General features: G+C 46.8%; 1 protein-coding gene across 1 annotated transcript in view; it reads right to left on the bottom strand.

The window, feature by feature from the left end:
* IGFBP2 (insulin like growth factor binding protein 2) overlaps nt 1-24095 on the bottom strand; it is a 58385-nt gene that overhangs the window by 33139 nt on the left and 1151 nt on the right. The window lies entirely within an intron of this gene.

The raw sequence follows: 24095 nt of genomic DNA, 5'->3' as shown, positions 1-24095 counted from the left end.
CTGCAATATGCAAATGGACCAGAACTTAGAAAAGTGAGAGACCTCGTGACTGGTTGTCCATTTTGTGGTCATTCTGGGTTCATCTTCAGTGTAGCACTGGCTGGGCTCTTGTACTATACAAAGTGTATCCATTGAGGCCTTTTAATAAATCCCTACTTTATTCCATAACTCCATCTAACCTCTGTTCTAGGTCAGCCTTCACAAGGCATCACTCAAACTTATGAAAGCATCACAAAAGAGGAATTGGTAAAAAAATAGAAAGAGACTGGAAAAGAAGTCCCAACAGTAAGATATAGTTAGGTTACTGAGTGTCATGCCCAGAAGCAGGGAAACCCCACATCTAAAATTACAGGATTCAAATCTGGAACCACCCAGCTCAAGAAGGGTCCCATCCCCTGCATCTCCCAACTGCCATGGAAGGGTTAGGCTTTTTCCATATGCCAAATAGAATTCTGCAATAAGCTCTTCTGGCCCTTCTTTTAACAAGCAATAAGATAAGAGGAAATACCCTTCAGCTATAGCAGGGGAGATTTCGATTGGGTATCAAGGAAAATTTCTTCATAGAAGGGGTTACTAAACATTGGACTAGACTGCCCAGGGAAGTGGTGGTGTCGCCACTGAAGGCATTTAAAAGATACGGCACTTGGGGACACAGTTTAGTGGTGAACTTGGCAATTATGGGTTTTTAGTTGAACTCAATGGCTTTTTCCAACCTAAACAATTCCATGATTTTGATGCATAAAGTGCACCACTTCCCAAAGACAGCCAGGCATCTCAGGAGCAGTATTGCCAAAGAGTGCATCTTGGCCCTGAAGCACTCACACAAATGCCCTGATGTCTAATATTCCAGTTGAACCCATGCTGCAGCTTTCCCCTCACAGTGGACACTAAAAGGGCTGTTCCTCCTCTATCTGGTCAGTGATTTTTACCAAACTCTGAAGATGAAAATCATTGGTCAGACCTCTGCACCACCCCACCAGCAGGGAGTTGGTCAATGGATCCAAAAACTAGTGGGAAAGAGAAAACCTTTACAGAAAGCTGACTAAAATCCATTCGGTCCTGTGGGATCTTTAGGAGCCAAGCCCACTGGCTTTGGGGCTCCCTCCTTGAATTCCATGTATTTTACACTATTTGCCTAAAACCAGATCCCCAACTCTCTGCCAAGCCCTTCTAATCCATCAGCTTTGAGGCCAGGACTGCAGCCCACTCCACAAGGTCCTCCTTTCTTCTCACAGCCCCAGCTTCTCCTCGTCTTCCCTGAACACCACTCCCACAACTGCTTATTACCCATTTTTCTCCTTCACCTCACTTTCCCTCTTCATGCTTCCCACATGAACATCATGAGCTCTAACTCCCCACCTAGCCAGTCTCAGGTCCCATTTTTTTTCAGGAGAGCCTGTGTATCTACCATGGGCTCCAGGAGCAGGCAGGAAGACCAGAGAAAAGGACAGGGTGGCAGGCTGGGTAGTTTGTAGGCTGCTGCTTATTGGGAGGGTGGGAGAGCACTGATCCCTTTTTCCCTGTTTGGGGATAGGGATGTGTGAAAGGGGTTCAGGATTGCCTCCTCCTCCAGCCCCTTCACTGGCATAAGCACTTTGGCAGCTCAGTGCTTCACACCCACTCAGAATGGCTCTGAGCACCCACTTTCCTACCAGGAGATGTTGCTCCACATGCTCTCACACCAGCCCACTCCAGACAGTGCACACGTGGCAGAGCCGAGCCTCTGCATCCTCCTGTCCAGCTGGGCTGGGGTGTGAGCAGTGACTCCCAGGGCTGGCCCCCAGCTGGGGAGCAGCTGTGCTGCACAAGTGCTGACTCAGGCGTGAGCAACACCAGCACAAGGACATCGCCTGCCCTTGGCATCCAGGGCCAGACAGCCGGCAGCCTCAGCCCAGAACACGCTCTGCCCTGGTGAATCACACACCAACCCCGGCAAGTCCTTTCAAGACCCATCAGTCACCAGAGGGGAAAAAAAATTACATGCACACAAAGTAATTAGAGGTGTAACCCTCTCCCCTCCCTCTGTGCAGGCTTAATGCTTCCTTTGTCCAGGCATGTTTGCCTTGCTAAATCATGCTTCAGGGCAACTTTCCTGACAGAAAACAAAGGTTAATTAATATTAAAAAAAAAAAAAACAAAACCACACACAGAAGCCTCTCATTAAAATGGTCACCCGCACAGCACAGCTCCCTACTCACACTGGTCCCTCTTGGAAACAGAGCACTGACCCATGGCAACGACCCCTGCAAAAAAGCCAAACTGCACACCATCAACTCAGGGCTGTCTCCAGTGATGGAGGGGTGGGAAACCAGCCAGCAGAGCAGATCAGAGACACAGCAATGCTCAAACCTGATGGCTGTAATCCACCTCACTCACAGAAATCCCAGCCCCACTGACCATTTGCCTCCAGCTAATTCAAAACCTTCTCCTGGCAGCTCAGTGACATCCCATGACGTGCTGTAGCTCTGCTATCCCCTGCACCAGCAACTCTGAGTAGTACATTACAGAGGAAAGGATACCAACCCCACAGATATAGAGACAGATACTCTGCTCCCATCTCTCCTCACCTAAGCAGCTGAAACCACAGCAAAGTCACTTCCAATTTACCACCTGCATTATCAAATGCTTCACCTCCATGGTGAAGTCCCTCATTACAGCACACACACGAGAAAAGCAGGTAGAAGTCTGCTTCAAACCTGCACACTCCAAGTGTAAAAATACCTCTTCCACATACTCCTCCAGTTCACCTCGGACACACATAAGCACTTCTGATCCAGCTGGCTCAAGAGAGGTGGTGAAAGCACACATGCACACGCATGCTCACCAGCCAGCTCATTAAATCTAATTAGACAGTCTTCCACAGGGAATTCTGAAATTCATATCCAGCAATTACTGTGTCCTGTTCTTTCCTCAACCCTCTGGATGTGTGAGCATGATTATTCACCACATGAAAAATAAAAATTAATATGAAACTTCAGAGAGTTGCTATATGTGCACATTATCAGAAGTGCACTGTAATTTAATCAGTGTTCCTGCTTAGAGACGAATATGGTGGCAGCAACACAGGGAAAGAACACTCAAGCCTCAGCTTTGGATCCAAATGTCTCCAAGAAACTGACCATATGGAACCGTAAGTCTTCTTCAGTAACTTTATAAAAAATTTGTTCTGCTGACATTCTGGTGTGTAAGGTGTGAAAACACACATGCACAAGGCTACCGGCAATCATGAAGATAACTAAGCCAAAGTGCAAAGGGACTATCCTTGATGGACTCAAGGAAAATCTAACAGTCATTTCCATGTGTGTCCAGAATAGGAAAATTGTGTTTTCATACCTGCTATATAATGTATAGGATGTAAGAGGGCTAAGCACTCAAGTGGAGGGTCCTATGCATTCCCCAAAGTGTTCTTCATCCCCAGCTCTGCCAATGCTGCCAGCTCCAGGGACGTTCCCTCTACCCACAGTTGATTCCTTTGCAGCTTCTGCTTTACTGTATCAATTCATGACACAAAAAAAAGTTCCTCACCTGGCTTGTTTATACAAGGGAAGTTTAATCTGAATTCACTTTCACAGTAGAGTAGCTAAATACCTGGCATACCATAGTATACAGAGCATCCCTCCTTTAAGTTTGCCTTCTCATTTGCAGGGAGAATGCTGCTCATTTTGAACAAGGAGCACTTCAACTCCCAGCAAATGTCTTGCATTGAAACTCCTATAGATAAAACTTATCCAGAGTATATACACATCATTAACTCTTGAGAGTCCCTCAGCTTCCAGACTCAGCAGCCTTTCATCATGCCTAATCCAGCAAATCCCAGATGAGTTCAGTAAACAGGTTATCTTGCTGATGTGAAAGCACACCAGCAGATTTCACCAGGAGATGCCAACAGCATTGCTCCACTGCAGCAGCTTATGGAGGGTATTCAGGAGACAAAGTAAGCATCTATTCTGGAGCCCACCATTTCACTGTTATGTTTATTGTTGGGGTGATTTGTCACCCAGAACAGCTCTTCTGAAAGCAAAGAAATGCTATCCATTTGAACACACATAAAATATTGAAAGTTATTTCTTTTACACTGAAGGGGTCATAGCCTGGTCTGGTCTCTCCACAGTCAGGTCTGAACAACCAAACCCAACCCACACACCACTCAAGACACTGCTGCTACATTCCTTTGATCCCAGCAGCAGTAGGAACTAATTTCACCTTCAGAACCTACTTCCTTTTAGATGAGCTTTACAAATAAGGATGAGAAGCAACTTTAGATACACATGAACGAACCACAGAAAGCTGAAGAGCATTTGACACTCCAAACCCCAGCATGCAGCATGGTGGGGTCTTACTTGATCATGCCATATTCCATTCCACATCCTGCTAAGTTCAATGCTGAGCTTCTCAGGACAAGGCCCTGACCAGAGGCCCTGGACCTCAACTGAGGATTCTCACTGACAAGCTGGAACACCCTTCTTCCATATATCATGAGTGCTCTGCCTCCAGCTCTCTGGTGACTTTGGATGAGGACCATCGCCATAATAAGCACCCACAAACTGCATCACTGCATTTGGCTGCACAGTGAAGCACACTGGAGAAAAACCTCTTACAACAGTGTGTAGGGCAAAATAAAACTCCAGGCCTTCTCTCCAAAACCCTGTGCAGGGCCAACCTCACCAGCAGCAACAGCTGCAGCCTGACCATGCTCAAGGAGCAGCTTTACTTGATACCACAGAGCCATCAGCCTAGGGAGCCAGGGAGCAGCACAGCCCTTCTGCCATGGTGCAATGGGATCATCCCATGCAGCCACATCCAAGCACAGAGACATTTCAGTGCACACAGGGGGTACAAGTGGCCGTGTGTCTGTCTGGGCATGCAAACTGGTAATTTCATGTCAGCCACTAAAGACAGAACACAGATGTGACAGCACATAAGCCACCTAAACTATGTTCAACAAAGAAGCTGCCATAATCCTTCTCATATATACTTTGGGTCAAATCCAGCTGCAGGCAAGGATTATGAAAAGGCTCCCACTGGCCTTCTGGGAGCTGCATATGATCTTCATGTAGATGCACTTGCACAGGGCCCAGCTAGTTCAGTGCAAGGTTGGCACTGTTCAGTGAGTTTGCAAGCTCAGCTAGTGAAGCCAAAGGGTTTGCAATTTCCATAAAGCAAGTTTTTTCACCCTTGCTCTTTCAGGTCATAAAGACACACACAGAAACAAAAACAAAAACAAACAAAAAAAAAAAAAAAGCGCTAACAAACAAAAATCCAACCACAACACTAACCAAAAAAAAATATGCAATAAAACCCTCCTACCTTAAAGCAGAAAAAATTATGGAATACAATGGACTAATACAACCATCATTTATATGGATGAATGATGAATATTCATAGCATTTGCCTTAGTTTTCCTTGTTGAGTAAGTATCTAACTTAAAATTCCTACTGTTGACAGAATTGCAAGTCCTAAAACCTACAGGATGACAAGTATCCACCTAGGGTTAGTGCACACAGCTACCCTTGACCAAGCTGTCCAGATTTAATGATTATTCTAATAGTAGAATTTGTCAGAGAAACTACAGTTTCAATTTTAAAAAACATAAGAAATTAACTGTGAACTGCAGCACACAAAGTTAGCGAATAGCTGTCAAAACAAGAAAAAAATAAAAACCACACCCAAAACATTTTCACCAGTAAGATCCGCCAGAAGATCAAGATTCCAGCAAATTCATACAGCCAGTAAGTGACAGAAGGAAACTGTACTAAAAAAAAAAAAAACAAAAAACAAAGTTTTCCTTAGGTTTTGTGACTTTACATTAGATGACTTTTTGTTGCTCACAATCAGAAACAGCAGTGACATACTTCCAACTTTTTTCCATTTTGGTCTGAAAATTGGGAATTATAGTAAAGACTTAATAAAAGGAGAACCTGTAAAAATTGAGACACAATGCAACTAAATGCTTAGCTGTATTACAAAACTGGCTTTGCTCTGTAAAGTGTTGTTTCAGCAAGAAAAAAAAAGATAATAAGACATTTATTCTGGCTACTGAAAAATACAGATGTTAGTCCTAGATCATATCCTGTTATAAACAAAAGCTAAGGGAGGGGAAAAACTTTTTAAAAGTATTGGAGTCACAACAGCTTTTTCACAGAGACAGAGAGAAGTAACTTGAATATAAATAAGTGTCCAAAATAGGTCAGCACTCTTTTCTTGGCCACTGAAGTCTGATACTTTTCACTTGAGGTTATCCTGGCCGGTGGTGGCACACACACTGCAGGGACAGCGGCTGAGGCCAGACACGACCCCGCACTCGGAGGCAGTGGCAGTGCCCAGCACAGCCCCGCAGTGAGCACTGCCCGAGCGCTGCCAGGCACCCCCAGTGCCCACACGCTCTGTGCCAGTACCTGCATTCCCAGACTGGAGTTATTTCCAACCTGCCCTCACTCCCCTCCAGGAGTGAGGAAATGCTCTGTGTGCAGTTTTGACCTCATCAAGCAAGAGGTGTGATAAGAGACAGGGTGTTTTCCACAGCCCCTACGGAGACCCACCAGCTGCATGCATTCAGCCCCGAGCATCCCAGGCACTGCCTGGCAGGAGGCTGCTCTCTGGCCAGGAGAGGATTGGGCCCTGCACCACTCAGCTATGGTGTGTGGGCAAAGCCCCTGGCTTCCCACCAAAGGTTACAGTCCATTCAACCAATGCAGAAAGCAGTTTTAGACCCAAAAATCAGGCCATGAGGTGCAGAACATGCACCTCAGCTGCTCTGCCACTGCTTCCATGGGGAAGCTGGTAGGAGCATCAAGCTGCAGAACAGCCACAGGTTCTCTCTCCCTCTTTAAGGAAAAAAAAAAAAAAACTAACAAACAAGTTATTTCTACAGCACTGAGAGGCAAGCCTGCCAGTCCAGCCTCGGCAGCATTCCTGTCTAGCTCGACTTGTTTACCACCAATAAAAAGCCCATTAGTTGCACAATGCGCCTGTCTAAAATAACTCAAAAAAAAATCATCACTGGCAAATTAGTAAGACATTAGGACATGCAGACACCTCAGCATGGTGTTATGGAAACCACAGAGGAGTCAGACTTCCCTCAGGAGCTTTTCCCAAGGAAGACAATTCCTAAGATTTCTCTCCCTTCGAGTGGGTCCATCTAATTTTGAAGGGCTCAACACCAAAATGCAGCAGTCACCCAGTCAATTGGCCCAGGGTTTCCAGTCAAGTGACTTCCAGAGAAAGTAAATTTACCAGGCTCAAATGCTGCTGGTTTGCACTGAGAGCACAAGGTCCCCCCCTCACACAGGGGCAGCCAGCAGAGAAGGCTGCAATGGCCTGAGACATCTCCATAATTTCACACCCTTGACCAGGGTCTAAACCAGCAGCAGCAACAGCTGCTGACTCAGTACTCCCCTCCCCAGCCATCAAGAGCCCTACTTTCAAAGCATTGCTCAAGCAAAGGCAAAAGGAGGCATGGGGTGAATCATAAGCTGCCCTCCTTTAAGGACTGGTCACATAACTGCTATATAAAAGAAAAAAAACCAGCTCCCAGCTCAGTCCCTGACCGTTCTGTAACACAGACACAAAATCTGTCCTTGCTACCTGCCACACATACACCACTGGTCTTCAGCTAAACCCACATCAGCACAGCTCAGACCTTGCAGGCAGGGCTTACAGTGCCTCTTCTCATCACTGCCTCCAAATCAGTGCAATTTAGGGGTCACTCCAAAGCTAACCCCAGGGTACAAGCAGTGCAAAGAGTGGAGGTCTGTCTGGCTTCTCACATGCCTTCTCAAGCACCCAAAACCCAGGACACAAGAGCAAAGGTAGAGCAAGTTCAGGAAGGTACTGCCCTGTGGATTTTAGGCAGAAGAGCTGAGGATTTTTACAGTACTGTCCCTCTCAGCAAACTCCTCTAGATGCTGAGCAACCCCAGGAACTGCTTTAAAATCAAGAGTAACACTGCTTTTCCTCTTGAGTCCAGCCAATTTACAAGGAGGCTGCCCCAGGGGAATAGCCCAAATCCATAGCATCGCCACCAACCTCACCATTAACTAGCTAGGGGAAAGCTGAAGACTCCACTTTGCAAGGAGGTAACCTGATTTCCTGTCTCTCCACAAAACAGTGGGGTGTCTGTGACTCCTCTGCAATTTCTGCCTTTCCTCCATGTCAGTACCTGTGTGAGCCCAACCATCCCTCTCCTCAGTCCCTCAAGAAGAAGCTCCTTTGGGAGCATGCCAAGCAGAGATATGCATAGGGGACACTGCATTTGTGAAACAGGCTAAGGATTCCCTTCTGCTGACAAGAGGATTTCAAGAACAGCTACAAGTATCCAAAGTGGTGATTTAACTTTTCACAATAGAAAACTTTCTCTTCCCATGCCCACAAAAACAGAGAATGTATTTTTCAGATACTGCATTCAATCCTCCAGATTTGTATGAATGAAAATGGGGTCACACAAGCAGGTGAACAAGCACTGAACTGAAGCCTGGGTGAAAGTATAATCTCTGGATATAAGCAACAAAAACATCCATCACCACAGAGGTTCCCCGCTATATGCATTACCTATGTGACAAACAATTCTGCTACAGAGCCCTGAACACCAAAAATTCCCAGGGAAGACCCAAATGCCGTATCAGAAACACTGCCCATCTCCAGACTAGAGGACAACAGCTTACTGACTTACATCCAGGAGAAGAAGAGCTCTTCTCAGCTCAGGAAGGAGAAACTAACAACCAAATCCCCTCCTAACATATGAATTCAACTGGGACTTGATGAAGACAACAAAGCAGTAAGAACTACAACTAAATTAGTACCCAGTGTTTTGGCTGGGATGCTCAGTGATCAATTGTGATCACCTCCATCTGGAAATGGATGGGAACCACTCCCCTCCCAGGATCTCTCTTTTTGAAACCTGCATTATGATTTTAAAGCTGCACTCAGCAACAGTTTTCCTACTGCCAACAAGCCCCTTCCACAATGGCTAAACCAGTAACGCCAGCAAGGTTACAGTAAGAAAGAGCTTAACCTATTGAGATACTGTTTTTAACAAATAACAAAGGAGGGTGTTTAAAATCCAACACCACAATGGCCAGTGAGACAACTCTGCTCTTCCCTACTGCATCTAATGCATCCAGAACACTTTTGGGGAGAGAGCAGGAGAGGTGACTCCACTCCAGCAGATCTCACACCAGATAAGAGTACCATAATTGTCTGTGCCCTGGTGCTGCTGGGCAGCACGCCAGCACAAACAGCGTGCAGGTGCTCCAGCTGCTTTGACAGCATCACAACCACGTCCTTGGGGTGGATCCAGGCCATGCCCTGCCAGCTGAGCCACACTCGACCATCTCTGGTGCTCATGGCCATGGAAACTGAGCTTCAGTTTGGCCTTGTTAGGCTGGTTTGGGGTGCAGGGCCAGCACAGGGGAGGTGGGTGAGGGTGCAATCCCCAAGAGTCTGCAATAAAGGAGATCTGTGTGGCTGTCAAGCGTGAGGTCTCCTGGGAACAGCCCTTTTACTGGGCTCCAGATGCTGTGGAGTGATTGCTTATATGAAGGCGGGGGAGGCCTCTTTACTGCTTCTCATTTCCTCTTTTTTTTGCTTCCCTCCCCCCCCCCCCCCCCCACCATTTCCTGGTTTTGTTCAGAAGCACAAGAGAGTCATTCATCATTTTTCTTCCAGCACAAGGAGCGCTCTCACCTCCCCCTCACCCCTAAATCCCTCCCCACCAGGAAAGGGCACACGTTCTCCAGCCAAAAAGGCTCGCAGCAGGGAAGGCAAAGCTCCCCAGCTCCTGCAAGCAGCTCCAGCACAAAGAGCCACATTCTCAGCTGGGTTCGGTGGGTGCCAGCCCCCAAAGCGGGAAGGCCAAAACTCAGCGGCAGCAGAAATGCTAAGTCAGAGAATGGATATCAGCGGAGGAGGAGAGCGATTTGCACCAGCTGGAATTATGATGCAAAGCAGAGAGGAATTACATGCTTAGACAACAGACAGCACCTCAGGTAATTGGAGAAAAAGAGCCAAGACATAAAGGTCCACATATGTTTCAGCCCACATGTCATAATGGTCACTCGACTCACTGAAACCTGGGAAAAACTTCCTTGTGGACTTGGCTCCCCCACTCTCTGCAAAGTGGATGGGCACTGGTCCAAGTGCAGTCCAGGCACGGGATTGGCACCACTTTACAAGCCACCAGCCTCAGGTTTGGGATGGGCTTCCAGCAAAGCCCTGTTCAGTTTGCAGGAGGGGAGAAAGGAGATGGCTATAGATGCAGACATCTAACCCATCCAGAGGGTTGACACCACCCCCAGGAAAACTTCACTGGAGGGCTCTGCTCCTAAGTCCACTTTGGTTCTCAGTCACACGGCTCTTTCCACAGCTTCCTGATAGCTCCTCCATGCCCTGCCTTGGAGAGAGTGCCAGGATAAAAATATCTTAGTACAGCTGTAACAAAGAGGATCTCTCTTTGAATGAAAGAAAGAGAGTGAGTAGGGAAACCCCAAATTCTTGCACACATTTTTATAAAGGAACCATGCGTTTTCATGAAAAGGAGAACAGTGCAAACACCTGGGGTCTGTTTGGGGCTGTTTGGTTTGGCTGATGACCTGGAAAAAAAGGGAAGTAAAACTGGACATACAGAAAACATTCCAGGTTTTGGTTTTGTTTGGGTTTAATCGCAGCAGTAACAGCAATCAAGTCAAAAAGGCTGGCTTATAGTCAAACCCAAGGCTTCTTTTTGGTCCTTTTAGAAGGAAAAGAAATAGAAGATTGTGGTCAGTTCTGGGGCAGTTGGGTGGAGGGAGCCTGTGTGCCAGCAACTCCACCAAGGAGGTGCATTTATGGCCCAATTTCAGCACGAACTGGAAGAGCAGTGACAACACAAGGCACCAAGAGCTTGGCCATTTGGGACTAAAGTCTTCTACACCCACTGAACCAGAGATTCTGCTGGCTCCTGCAGTTGCTGCTCAGGAGGTTCATCAGGCCCAGAGGAATCACTGTGCTCCTCCAGGCTCTCCCCTAAACACCACCTGCTGCTTTTGCCAACTGAAATGTCAGAGTTTTGCAAAACCCATCTGTTACAGTGTGGAAGCCCAGACAGCCTGGGTTCACCTCTCAGGCATAGGAAGAGTTTGGGATGAATTTTCACACATCCTTGGATCACTGGTGGCGTGTTCTTTGGCATTGCTTTTGAGACTGTGGATCCCCTTTTCTTTCTTTAAAGATGCTCAAGTGGTGAATTTCTTTAGCTGCTGGTCTCCCTAGATATCTCTGCAAGCTTGTTTTGACGCTCCGTTGTGCTCCCAAGGAGAAATGTCAATATTTCAAATTTACCAGAATACAACCTTAGTTTTACCTTTTATTTTCTTTCAAATGGTTTGGCAGCCAAATCAAAAGGATCAGTCCCAAGCAGGAACCAACACGTGGCTTCCATCATACTCCAAACCCAGAGAGTGTCACCTCCACAGCTCCCAGACATGCTTGTGCAGAGCTCTGCCCGACCCTCCCAACCTGGCAGGAGTGCTCCTTGACAGCTCTTCTCACTGGATCAATGAACGGCAGGTTTCAGCAGGTCTTCACTGAGCCAGACAGGTCACAATAATCCTGCTAGCACCCTGCTGAAAATATGTGAAATAAATATGAGACCGAGCATGGGGAGAGAAGATGAGGCTGGCAGAAACTCAGCAAGAACACAAGAAAGAGGAAGAAAGAAAGCACAGCACCTCATAGCAGGAAAATAATAAACCTGTTGACAAAAAAAATGCAATGGGGGAAAAACTACAGGGTTCTAGGGAAAAAAAAAAAGGAGCAAAGGAAGAAGGCAAGAGAGACCAGGATGAGCATGCTGGTCTGAATGCACATGGTCAGCATGGGTATAATGATGCACATTTTCTTCTTGGCATTAAGGGAGTCCCAGAGGGCCCACAAAAGCCTTTTGCAAGTCAAAGGACCAAGCTCTTGACTACTCCCAGGTGGAGCAGCTGCTGAGTCATTCCTTACCCATCAGGCTCTCATCCCACAAAAGTCCAGACTCCTGCCATTGTAAAGAGTATTAAAAGAAATATTCTAAAATCCCAGGGAATTTTATATTGGAGCCTTTTCCGTGTTTTTCCCTCCCTGGCATCTTCAAACTAGGCAACACGTGGGACCATCATCCAGTGCTCATCACTGGAACAACTAGCAAGCTGTTCAGTCTAAGGAAATTACTATCCCAAGGTACAGTCCCATTACTGAATTTTCCAGGACCAAAGGATAAGCACGCCCAAGAACAACACACCCAGCTGTACCTGCCTCAGTTTCCTTGACTCCCAGGTGGAGCTCTTACTGTGCAGCAGAGGTTAAACAGCCAGTCTGTGCCTAGGGGCTGCAGAACCACTGTCGGGGAGGAATGAGATTAATTACATGAATAACAAAAAGCCGGATGCCAGCCACCAGCCCCCACCCCACACAGCTCAGCGGGATGCAGAAGGGAAGCAAGGAGCTCAAAACCCAGAAGAGCTCCCAAATGAAGCCAGTCTTATCCTATTCCAGCTACAGACCTGCATCTTGGCCTTCACAAGGGCCAAGAAAAGCCCTGCACATTTTCTTTAGAAAGGAACACAACAGTGAAAAGCCCCCAGTAGGAGAGTTTTCCTTTCAGTCTGACCTGGACCGTCCTGTGCATCCGCCACAAGGGCACAGCCACCGGGAGCCAGCTCACCCGCTCAGAGAGGAGAAAAGGGAAGTTAATTTCTGCAGCCAAAAGAAAACAGGGAATTCTTTTCAGATGGCAGGAATGTAACCGTGACATTTAGTCACTTGCTATTCCTGCTTCCCGGCCATGTCTCTCCACAGGAAAGGCCCTGGACAGAATCACCCTCCAGGCAGCATTGCAACATGTGTGTCCTCAAACTCTGGTGTCTAATCCCACTCCTGTGGCCCCTGCTTCAGGTCCTTGGGAAACAAGGGTGGTTTTGGGGAGATTCAGTCTCGCTCACCCTGTGCCTTGGCTGGCTTAAACGGATGTACGTGTCTGTCTGGGAAAAGGGCAAACCTGCAATTCTGGCCCAGGGTCTGACCCCAGCTGAGAACAGCATAGCTCCACTCTCTCCAGGACATGTCAGCCAGGACAGGATGGCAGCACTGCCCTGCATCGGCCCCTGCACTGGGCTCAGATCAGAGGGGAACCAACACCAGCTCTCCAGCTCTGAAATGCAGCCGTTCACTCTGTCACAATGGGGAAATCACATTTGGTCTGGGTTGAGCTGTGATGATGGGTGACCCTATCTGATGGCTTCGCAGCACCCCCAGGTAACTCCACCACAGGAGCAGTCTGATCTTCACTGTCCTAGTCCCTGGCAGGCTGCGGCTATGTGTCCTCCAGGCATAGTGCATGCTTCCACAGCTGGAGAAAGGAGAGCATCCCAGATGGGGTTACTCCAGTACAGGGCAGGCTGCACACCTTGCAGAAACCCCAGGTACTGGTATCAGGCAGTCAGCCCAGCTCAGGTCACTATTTCAGGGATTTCCAAAGCTCAGCCCAGTGTGCTGGCTGCTCACAGAGATACCTCTGTCACTGTCTGACTGCACTAACTGCAGCCTTGCATTGCAGGCTCTTTCTGCCACACAGCCTGAAGTCCCATCCATCCACAGCTATTTCCTGGGCAAAACTTTGGTAACTTCCCTCATCTGATGAGAGCCCACTGCTTCAGCAGCAGAGTTGCAAAATCTTAATGCAGGCTGCACACAGGTTGTCAGGATGTGGTTTGCACGGCAGTGGGCGGCCCATAGTGGGGTGTAAACATTCCCACAGGAGCATTCACACACTCAACACTGAGCTTGATATCCATCTTAAACACGATGATGATGGAAGACAAGCAAGATGCATAACTTAACTGCCAAAAATGCCATTTCATCACAGGATGCCATGGAGAGGATGAGCATTCAGTTGACTATCCACACACAGGCAGGGAAAAGCAAAAGAGAGAACTGGAAAAAAAATGCACAGCAAAACACAGACTCGGTTAAATATTTATGGGGGCCACTGCATTTCAATTACAAGCAGTTTTTTAAGTCAGCTGAGACGTTTTAGCTCTGCTAGGGCAGATCAGCTCCAGGGGACAGGATACTGCTGACAACGACAAGCCAGAGGCTCAATCCTCAAGCACACCACGTAGCTAAGGATAAAAACAGATCTGGGCAGGGCTGTGCTTCCCCTGGGCACAGCCCAAGTGATGGGACCTCCCTTCTCGCCACAGCTGAAGCCTCAAGACACAGGACTGATGTACACAGACATCACTGGGGGTTTGTCTGCCTCCCCCAGCACTTGAAGCCACACTGCTGGAAGTCAGGGCATCTCACCAAATAAAGAAGACACCTCTGTGAGCAGCCAGCAGACCTGGCTGTGCTTTGGAAATCCCTGAATTCGTGGGCTGATCAGCAGCATGATGGGTTTCCATAGCACTGTTCCCACCTCTCAAGGCTCACTCCATACTCTTTTCCTAAGTTCCCAATTTTTGCATCACTGGCTGTCACCTAAGGCCAGATTATGAATGTGACAGACATTTGGCCAGGTTCACCTACTGCCCTGTCATATCTGCACTGCCCAAGCACCTTCAGTGCAGTCTGAATTGGCAAAGGTCAGTTTCAGCACCTGCAGGACCAGCCTAATGGCCAGGGGTAAGGTAACAAATCCTTGAAACCAGCATGATAAAAAGAATAAACAGAAAAATGGAGGAAAACAGCAAATGAAATCCACAACAAACCTTACTAGAACAACAGAAGCTTTCCAATCATCTGAGATTAGAAGAAACTATGTCTGCATTTGCATTTTTTACTCTTTGTACAGGGTACATTTTGTTAATGCTGGAATTTGTGTGTTTCAGTCCTTGTTAGCTCATTTGCCCATAGTCCAGGATGAGGGTCACAATTATCAAGAGGGCTGAGCAGAAACCACACCACTCTGTGCCGTGGGACCTGCAGGAACTTTACCACCTCACTGGTCAGCTTTCTCATGTTGAACTCACTTCATCCAAAAAATAACAAGTCAAGCCCAGATCACAAAGGTGGGGCTGAGCAGAAAGGAGGGGTCAGACTCATAATGCGTCTGTGCAACCACAAGTATCTGAAGCAATGCTCATAAAGTAAACACTGGAATGACCAGCAAGCAGTACACCTGCCCTTACCAGCAGGGCAAATCTCTAGACAACATCAGCACTTCTAAAAAGGGATTAAAATAAAAGCACATTGAGTCCACAGACAACATTTGTTTAAAAGCCACGAGAGAGGTGGTAAATTTCTGCAGGCTGACCCCCCACAAACGTAAGCAAGGGAAAATTATTGGCTCTGGGCCCCCAAAATATTTACTCAGTCTAACATTACTCTAACTACACTCAATCAAACATTTCCAAAGTCCCATGCCACCACAACTCAAGTGCAGAGCACCCTTTCACAAGGGTATTTCCAAGCACTTCATTACCGTAAAAGTCAACAGTGTCCTTGCAAGGTAAGAAACCCATTCTAATGGGGAGAGGAGGCTGAAAGTGTGCAGCCTTCACCGTGCAACATCCAAGAGTCAGATCTGAACACTGCACCAAACTGAAATTGTGGGAGTAATTACAAAGCCTAGATGAACAGCCTAAACTGAGAAGGGAATAAGAGGCTGAGAGAAGACTGCATTGTGGAGCAGGCTGGGGTGTTTAAGTGGCTGCAATTGATCTAAAACTCGGGTTTAGATCTCATCTGGCCAAAAGCCACAGCTTGGGAAGCACATCTGGTGGAGGATGTCAGTATACTCTGTGTTTCCTCACAAAAGCTTGGAATACCAGTTCTTATTTTTAGTACTATTTCCATTTCTTCATGTAATGAGTTCAGTGTTTCAGGCAGCCCTGGAGGAGCAGGAAGAACAAGTCCTGTAATAAAACTAATTAATTCATGTGGAATTTCTAGCCACTATTGTGAAAGTGGACAAATTCCTCACTTCTGAAAAGCTGCCCAAGTGGCCATTAATCTGGCTGTGGTCACAAGCAGGATTCCTGTGGCCTCCTGCAACACCCAACCAGCCCCCGGGACAGAGCCTGCAGAAACCAAAGTGGATGTTGTGATTTCCTCACACCGACTCCCACAGCCCGAGTTTTACTAGACAAGACAGTTGCTTCAGAGGGCTCCATGCCAAATTCCTCCCCATGCCCACAGACCAACCATGCCTCAGTTCTGTGCAGGGAGGTCTAGACCTTCCTAGACCTCCAAAGTCAGCCCAAAACAGGCATTTTGGCTTTATTCAAAGCTCTGTAGACCAGTTGCTTTCCACCTGCCCAGTCTTGGCCATGCTCTCAGCAACAGGTGCCCTGAAAGGAACAGGTTTGTCCTGAAAAGAACAAGTTTGCCCTGAAGACATCAGAAGTTGTGTTCCCACCACCCAGCTGGGTGTGCAAGGAAGTTGAGCTTTACAGGTCCCATCTGCAGGCAGTGGGAAGCTGGGCTCCTCTGCAGAGAAAGAATCTAATCAACCAAAATCCCTGGATAATGCACAAGAATTAATGGAATCTGAAAGCTTGGGGTGACAGGGTCTGTGGAGTCTGGCAAGGAAAAAAAGGAGAGAAAACACTGATTTTAGTTGCTAAAATCAACAACAACAAAATGACTCAGAATTCCCACAGTGAGCTGACCTGTAAGAAGGCACTATTTTGCTCTAGTCTCACTTTTCTCTCCCAGGTCCAGAATGCTCTTTAAATTCAGTGATGGATTGGTGGGTTAGCCTCTAATTAGTACCTGTACTGCTGACCCAGCATCCTGTCCCAGGAATGGCAATATTCCCTAAACACCACTAGAAAACCATATCTTCTGTTCCAAATGATCTCTGTAATAGTCTGTAACAACCCGGATTTCTACCTAAATAAAATCCTGCCCAAACCCCTGCAGAAGCCATAGAAGCAGTCCTGTTCATTATGGCCAAAAGAAGAAGAACCCTACCAGTCAACAATTCACCAGTCACCTCAGACTGAGCAGCAAGCACTCTTGAAGAAATGGTTGTCAGATGCTCACCCTTTTCTAGTTAGAAAACAGCAAGAAGAAAACAAGGGAAGGAAGGCTTCAATCTCCTCACCAAGCCAAGAGAAATTCATCAGCTTGGACTAAGCCTTCTACAACTAGCCAGGAGAGCTGAGACCAGACTTCTGGCTGAAGTCTGACCAGCAAGATCATACCAGGAAATCTTGCTGTAGTCTGGAGCAAAAATACTGGGCAATGCTTTATGAATTTTCATTATATTACAGGACATGTAATCCCACACATGTTGTTATGCAACTGAGTGCAGTGCACTGTGTGTCAGTGTTGTAGATATCCTGCATCACAAGGACAAGCTGCAAGCATACACAAAGACACCTCTCTAAAATTGCCTCCAGCCAGTAAGGTGTTGAAAATATTATAAATTTCAAGGGCTGAGCATTAGAAATACCCTCATCCCACCTGAGCTGGTTTATCTGCAGAAAACAGTAAGAAAAAGCAGGGATTTCAACACAGTCCAATTCCCACCAGTGCTTTGTGTCACTCTCAATTACAGTCCAGAATGAAATACCAAGAAATCATTCCTTGCAGCCGGCAGAATTAATGGGATCTTTGACTATAGAGAGCACCAGGCAGTGAACTTGTTCCCTCACCAGCCAAGAGGCACAGTGCAGCTTTCTTCAGAATAAAAGCTGCAATGTCAGAGGACAGTTCAAGGCTTATAAAAGTGACCTGATGTCGCCCAACATTTCAGTCCATAACTAAGGAACCTAATTTCTGATCATTTCCTTTCTTAAACAATTTATTTCTACCATAAGCTGATGCAACAAGAGACTTCATCTTCCCACTGGTATCTCACTAAATGACATGTCTGGCAAAACACTGAGCAGAAATCAATCAATAATGCAATTACAAAGAGGAGTCAAATGCTGGGCTGCAGCAAAGCTCTGATAACTGTGCACTAACCCTTTTCTCTTCAGCCTTTGCCTAGCATAGCCATCACATCACATGTTCTTGTAATTAGGTGTCAACTCAACGTTTAATGAGGTCACGCTTGGCTAGTTTGTGAATGAGAAACACCTTCCAGCTTGCTGGCAGTGACTGCTGAAAGTAGGCAGAGATGTTTCAGTCAGACTTGGTCTACTGAATGTAATTTGTCTTTGTAGAAAGAATAATAAGACTAGATTTGAAATCTGATAAATTGGCAGAAAACTCACCCTTCCAGAAAAGTGAAGATTCAGTTGGGTAAATTTCTTATCATGGCTCTGTGAGTCCAAACAAAGACCAAGACCTGTACGACAGAGCATGAGCATGTGTGTGGGGAGTAAAGTGGCACGTGGCTGCCACGACATCAGCTCAGTGGAATAATCTGCACAATATGTTAGAACCCCTAGCAAGGATTTTTCCTTCTCTCTGAAGTCCACAGCAGGACCATGCACCATGGGCAGCCTCCCAGTCCCACAGCACACTCAGCACCCATGAGGCACCACGCTGCTGCACACATGTTCTACAGCTCCCTCCCCCAGGAAGACTAATGCAAGCCGCAGGACAATCCTGACTCTTCTGGCAGATGCAAACAGTCAGAGAGGTCAAGCTGGAATGCCAAGCACAATGTGTTCAGTATGTGCTGCTAAAGGACACTGCCATAGAGGCACTGATTCCAGCAGCACCTCTCCAAGGGAGAGCTGGGATGAAGATGGGTGGAAGTGATAGTGGAAGTGCAAGCAATTGCAATGGATTTGCTTCTCTCTAATACAGAAAGGGTCTGCTAAGCAGACACTTGATCACAGTTACATACCTCACCCCAATTCAAGGAAAGAAAACGGGAATTCTTATGCCTGAAAACTCACTACACCACAAAGCTCAGCCTTCCTTCTGTAATAGAAATGCTTTATACAGCATCTTTACATTCTTCCTTGGCCTTCCTCTTACTCTGTCTGCTTAGAGCAAAAGATCCTCCCTGAAGGAGTGCCAGCAGGAAAGGCAGCTGTCACCATGTTCAGAAAGCTTAGAATTGTCCAATCCAAATAGAAATGCAAAAAATCCACCAAGGAAACTACTGTTTCTCCTAGCTCCATAGCTCAGAACACATGACCAGGAAAAGCAGGTACAGGAATGCTGCTGGCTGCTGGGATGAAACCCTGCCTTCACAGATCCAGCTGTGTTTGTGGATAACAGCGACAGCTGCCCATCGGGCAGATAAATTAGACCCAGATGATACTGCAGCCAGGTCTAGTACAGAGCCATACACAAAGACACCTCTCACATTCCAGTTTTCACTGTTTTGCCTCCTGAATTGTTTATCTCAGATCAATTCCTGGATGTGGATAAAACAAACTACATGGACTTTCTCACAGACAGGGCTTCTTGCTGTTCCCTTGACAAATACCATGCTCACTGAGTATATGCCTGAAATCCAGAGGAAAGGAAACAACTGCAAAGGGCAAGAAGGAAACAGATCATTTGCCAAGGGACAGCATGAAAACACATTTCTCCTTTGGGTCAGAGCCTTGAAATCTTCCCAGGCTTTCCTCTCCCTCCAAACCACCATTTTCACACCAGCAGCACTCTCACCCTGGCAAACTCCAGTGGGACTGTGGCAGGGGGTAGCGTTATTTCCAAGAAGCTGCTTCACAAAGGTGTTATTTATTGTCTTAATACTTAAAAGATGACCAGGTTAGCTCTTGACCAGATACAGCTGCCAAAGACAAGCGTGAAGACCTGGTCCACCTACTGGCAAAGCCCCAGAGGCAATGAGGGCAGATGAACTGTGTGGTTTTCTCATTCACCTATCATCCCTACAGCTGCTACTAATTGCATTCGATTTTAATAACGGCTTCCAAGGCAAGGAGCTGTGCAGACGTTCAGCTTATCCTGGGCAGAGCTGCTGTAGTGGCTATGGACATATTAACACACTCCTGTGGATTTGGTTCTAGTAGTCAGCTTCCCTGGCGTGTGGTAATGCCCAAGCCTGCATGAACCAGGCTGAAAGCCTGACTGCTGCACTCGTAACTAACCTCCCTCTTGCTCATGTGCTTCCAGCACAGGATGAGGGGGACACTCACAGCCTGGCTCTCCTCTACTCCTCACCCATGTTTTAGCAATGCAGTACTTTCAGGACATCCACTGCTGCATTGGACCAACCAACTTGACTGACAGGGTCAGAAGTTGTGGGGGTGGAAGGACAGATATACACATGCACATGCAGATCATGACGGATGCTTCATTTCCTTATAAAAGCAGGAGAAAAGCAGAAGTCTTCCTGGCAATTCCGTAGAAATGAAAAATGCATTCATAGCATTACTGGCATGGTTTTCAAGTTGCTGTTAAAATTCCAGTTACATTATGCTACCTCCAACCTCAGAGTCTTCTGTGTTTTCAAGCAATACATTAAACTGTCTTTTAGCAGCTGTCTGCCAAGGGGAAATGAAGGTTTTGACATCTGACCTGTAAGGAAGGATGTGTGGCATTTGGAGCAACCCAAATAAGGATTTTAGTTGGATGCTAAAACAAGCTGTTAAAAACAGTTAACTATTTTGACACTGTTTTCGTGTCATGGGAGTTCAAAGTGTAGACTCTGGTCAGCTGAGGAACATAACTCCAACCCTTCAAGTTCAAGTTTGCATGGAGCCACATTCTTTGCACAGCTCTCTTGCCCTTTGGAAAGGTTACTTTGCACTGGCATTGACTGAAAAAACACATTCGTTTTAATAAATAAGTGAGATTCCAAAGCAGGACTCATTAGCTAGCAGTGGGTTTTGAGACATATCCCACTAAATTAGTACAAGTACCCCAACAACGAAGTAATACTACAAACACAACTGAACTGAATTGGGAAAGAGAAAAAAAATCTCTTAATTGATCAGCTTTGAACAGCAGCTCAAGAACCATTTTTTCAGAGTGGAACAAGTTTTATTCCTAGGATCTTGTCTCCATTAGGAGAAAATATGTTCTTCAGTTGTTTTCATAGCTTGGGCAAAACAATCTAGGGCATTTGCTGACATCATTGAGATCTGCCCTGCTGCACCTCTTAGCATAAGTTCCCACCTGGAAGCAGCACTTGGCATCCTGCTGGGCACCCTGCTGCACCTTGAGCCAGTTCAGGTCATTGATCTCCCACTTGTTTTCTAGGGCTAGCTTGCAGCAGAACTATCTCCTGAACCAGCCTGCTCTGACATAAGGTGAGAGCTGAACCAGCAGAAGGAAGGGCAAAGGACGTGGGAGCTGAGAGCTGGACAACACCACACGAGCCCCTGATTCCAGTTCATCATGGCTAAAACAGAAGGCAGGATCCCCACCCTCTGGCTGAGATTGGAGGGGTTGAAAGACCCCAGCGCTACCTAAAATGCCTCTCAAATCACACTGTGTCTACAAGACCCATATGGCCACCTTAGGCCTGTTTCGAATAGAAGGTGGCTGCAGGGACTGAGACATTTTCTGCCAGGACACAGACTAACACAATGGAAAGACAGTCCTCACTCTGTGTCCTGGAGGACCTTGTTCACATCATTTACTCTATCTGCAAAACACCATGATAATGTTGCTGAGGTGCTGAGAGAATAAACACACTCAAGACCAGCAGGAGCTCAGCACACACAGTAACAGCCCTGTCCCCAGGTCAGGCGGTTCCAGTCAGAAGTACAGGAGTTTGTTACACCATGACCTGAAACAAACTGCAATGGAACGTGGTCCAGAGGCACCAAACTACCTAAAAGGCCCTGATCCCTGCAGATGCTGAGTCTCCACCTCACTGCCACCACTGATGGTGGTTGATGCACTTGCCTCCCTGGGGAGGGTAGAAGTTCTCAGACTGATTTCCACAGACTGCTGCTATTTTGTTCCAACATTCCCAACATCTCCAAAATACCCAAAGCCTCTTGTGCAATGAGCAACATCCCTTGCTTCTTAGCTACATGGTGGTTTATGTTACTTTCCGCCTACAACCATTTCAGGATTGGCTTTACAGACCTTAGTGGAAGACTAAACAATGCTGGAGCCATAGCAGGAGAATTTGCAGAGTTTTATTCCTTGTTTTATTTCAGCAATCCTTCTGCCTCTCATCAGGGACAAAAAAACTTGCCAACCTCTTAATTTAGGAATAGCACGAGCTCTGCATTCCAGTCCTGAATCAGCCAAAGGAGCCTTTTCAAACTGGAAAGGGGGAAAAGGGTAAATACCTTTAAGAACATTTAAAAAGAAAAAAAAAAAAAAAAGGCACCACAAAACCAACCACACCAAAAAACCCTCAACACCTGCTTTTTGCAGGCAAAAACTTGCTCTTGGGGCACTCTTGAAACTGGTTTAACATCAGCATTTGAAAGCAAATTCCAGTCCTTGCTCTTTTGGGTGCCAGAGTTCTTTCCCTGTCACTGCTTAAAATGAAAAGCAAACTCAGCTCCCTCATGTATGTTCAGCAAGCAAGTGCAGATGGGATCAAAGATGACAGTCTAAAGAGAAGAGTATCAAGTGAAGCTGGCAGATTCAAATTTTGGTTTTGTTTTGAGTTTGGTTGGGATTTTTTTCCTAATGGCTGTTAAAAGTTAACCTGTTAAAAGTTTTGTAATCTGAAGAGCACAAACCCTTTTCTGGATGTCCAAGCTCCTCTGCCAAGACATGCTCAACTGTGAATATTCCAGCTGCATGTTTCACATCACGCTGGTTAAGGATGTGCCAGTATTTTTATTATTCACCCCCTATGGATATTACAGAGCACCACATACATTATAGGGTTCTTAAAGTGTGTTATTCATGTGTGTGTGTATTATCCACAGAGATACAATCAAATAAATCACACCCATTGTAAAAGAATAAAGATAATCCAGTCAAGCAAAATGCTGAGTGAAGTTGACATAATTCTGAATTAAAGTCTGTAAAAGAAAAAAAAAAAAGAAGCACAAACTCAGAATATCACCTCTCAGCCCATCACTGCAATGCCCTCCACCCACCCCCATTTTTTGTAAAAGCATAAGCCTGGAAGTCAGTGCTGAATTCCTTAAATCTAAATGCCCTTGGCTTCTTCTGGAGAGGCTAAAATTCATTCCCTTGACACTTGTATTCTGTGGTCAAGGAAGATTTTGCATCAACATTGTTCTCCAGAGTCCTGGCTCTCCACCGCCCTTCACAGCTGGGCAAGGGAGCAAGAACAGGAGAAGGGGACAGGAGTGGGGACAACAGCAGTGGCAGCCTGGCTGTGCGAAGCAGCATCTTGAAACGTGCAAAGTTCTCCACGCTGCTCTTTTTTCTTTACTCCGCTCTCTCCATCTGTCCTCCTCGAGCGGAGCAGCATGCAAAGGTACCCTGAGGAGCATGCACAGGTACCTGGCTGCATTCCCATCCTCACAGAGAGGGAAGCCAAGAGGTACAGCCCGGTTCAGAGAGCTTTTAAATCAAATCTCAAGAGGGGAGGGAGGGAATTCAAATTGTACTGCTGAACTAGTTATGCAAACAGGGTCAAGAGCCCAAGTCACAGCCAGGGGAGCAAAACCAGCAAGGCAGCAGAAGTCAAGGAGGGTTGATTACAAAGGAGAAAGTGATGGTGTCTGTTTCCAGAGCTTATTTGTCAGTTCTCAACATCCCACGTAAAAGGAAAGGCCTTGCAGTTGATCGCACGGGAGAGGAGGCATTAATAAAACCCAGCACTGCTGAACCGGCAACCCGACGAGCGCTCCCTCCCTCCCACGGCAATCGCAGCAACAGGTCAGGAGCCTGTTGGTGTCCCTGTCCCCGTCCCCGGGGATGTGCCCCCGGGAGGCACTCCTCTTGTCCCTGCACCCAGTTCCCGAAACGGGGGGGCCTGAGGGGGCCAGGACCCCCACGGGAACTGGCAGAGGTCACCTCATCTCCAAGGTGGACTCTGCTGGAAGGGTGGCATTAGGGAACAGGTTCTTCACATAGCAAAGCCCCCGCAGTCCCTCAGCTTCCCCCTTCCCACTAGGCAGCACATGGTCCTCCCACACCACCTCTCTCCTTGTCTTTGGGGCATCCATCACCTTTCAGGGTGGTTTTACTCCTCCACCAAACACAAATCTGAACGTTCACTTCTCTGTGCTGCCCAAAGGACCCCCCCCATACCTCAGCTCCATCTCCCCAAAGTTCACCCTTATCTGTTCTCATGGTGGGCTTTTTCCCCTAAA

This window comes from Anomalospiza imberbis, chromosome 7 (genome assembly GCF_031753505.1).
Source record: "Anomalospiza imberbis isolate Cuckoo-Finch-1a 21T00152 chromosome 7, ASM3175350v1, whole genome shotgun sequence".
NCBI lineage: Eukaryota > Metazoa > Chordata > Aves > Passeriformes > Viduidae > Anomalospiza > Anomalospiza imberbis.
This window is presented reverse-complemented; position numbering and strand designations above follow the sequence as displayed.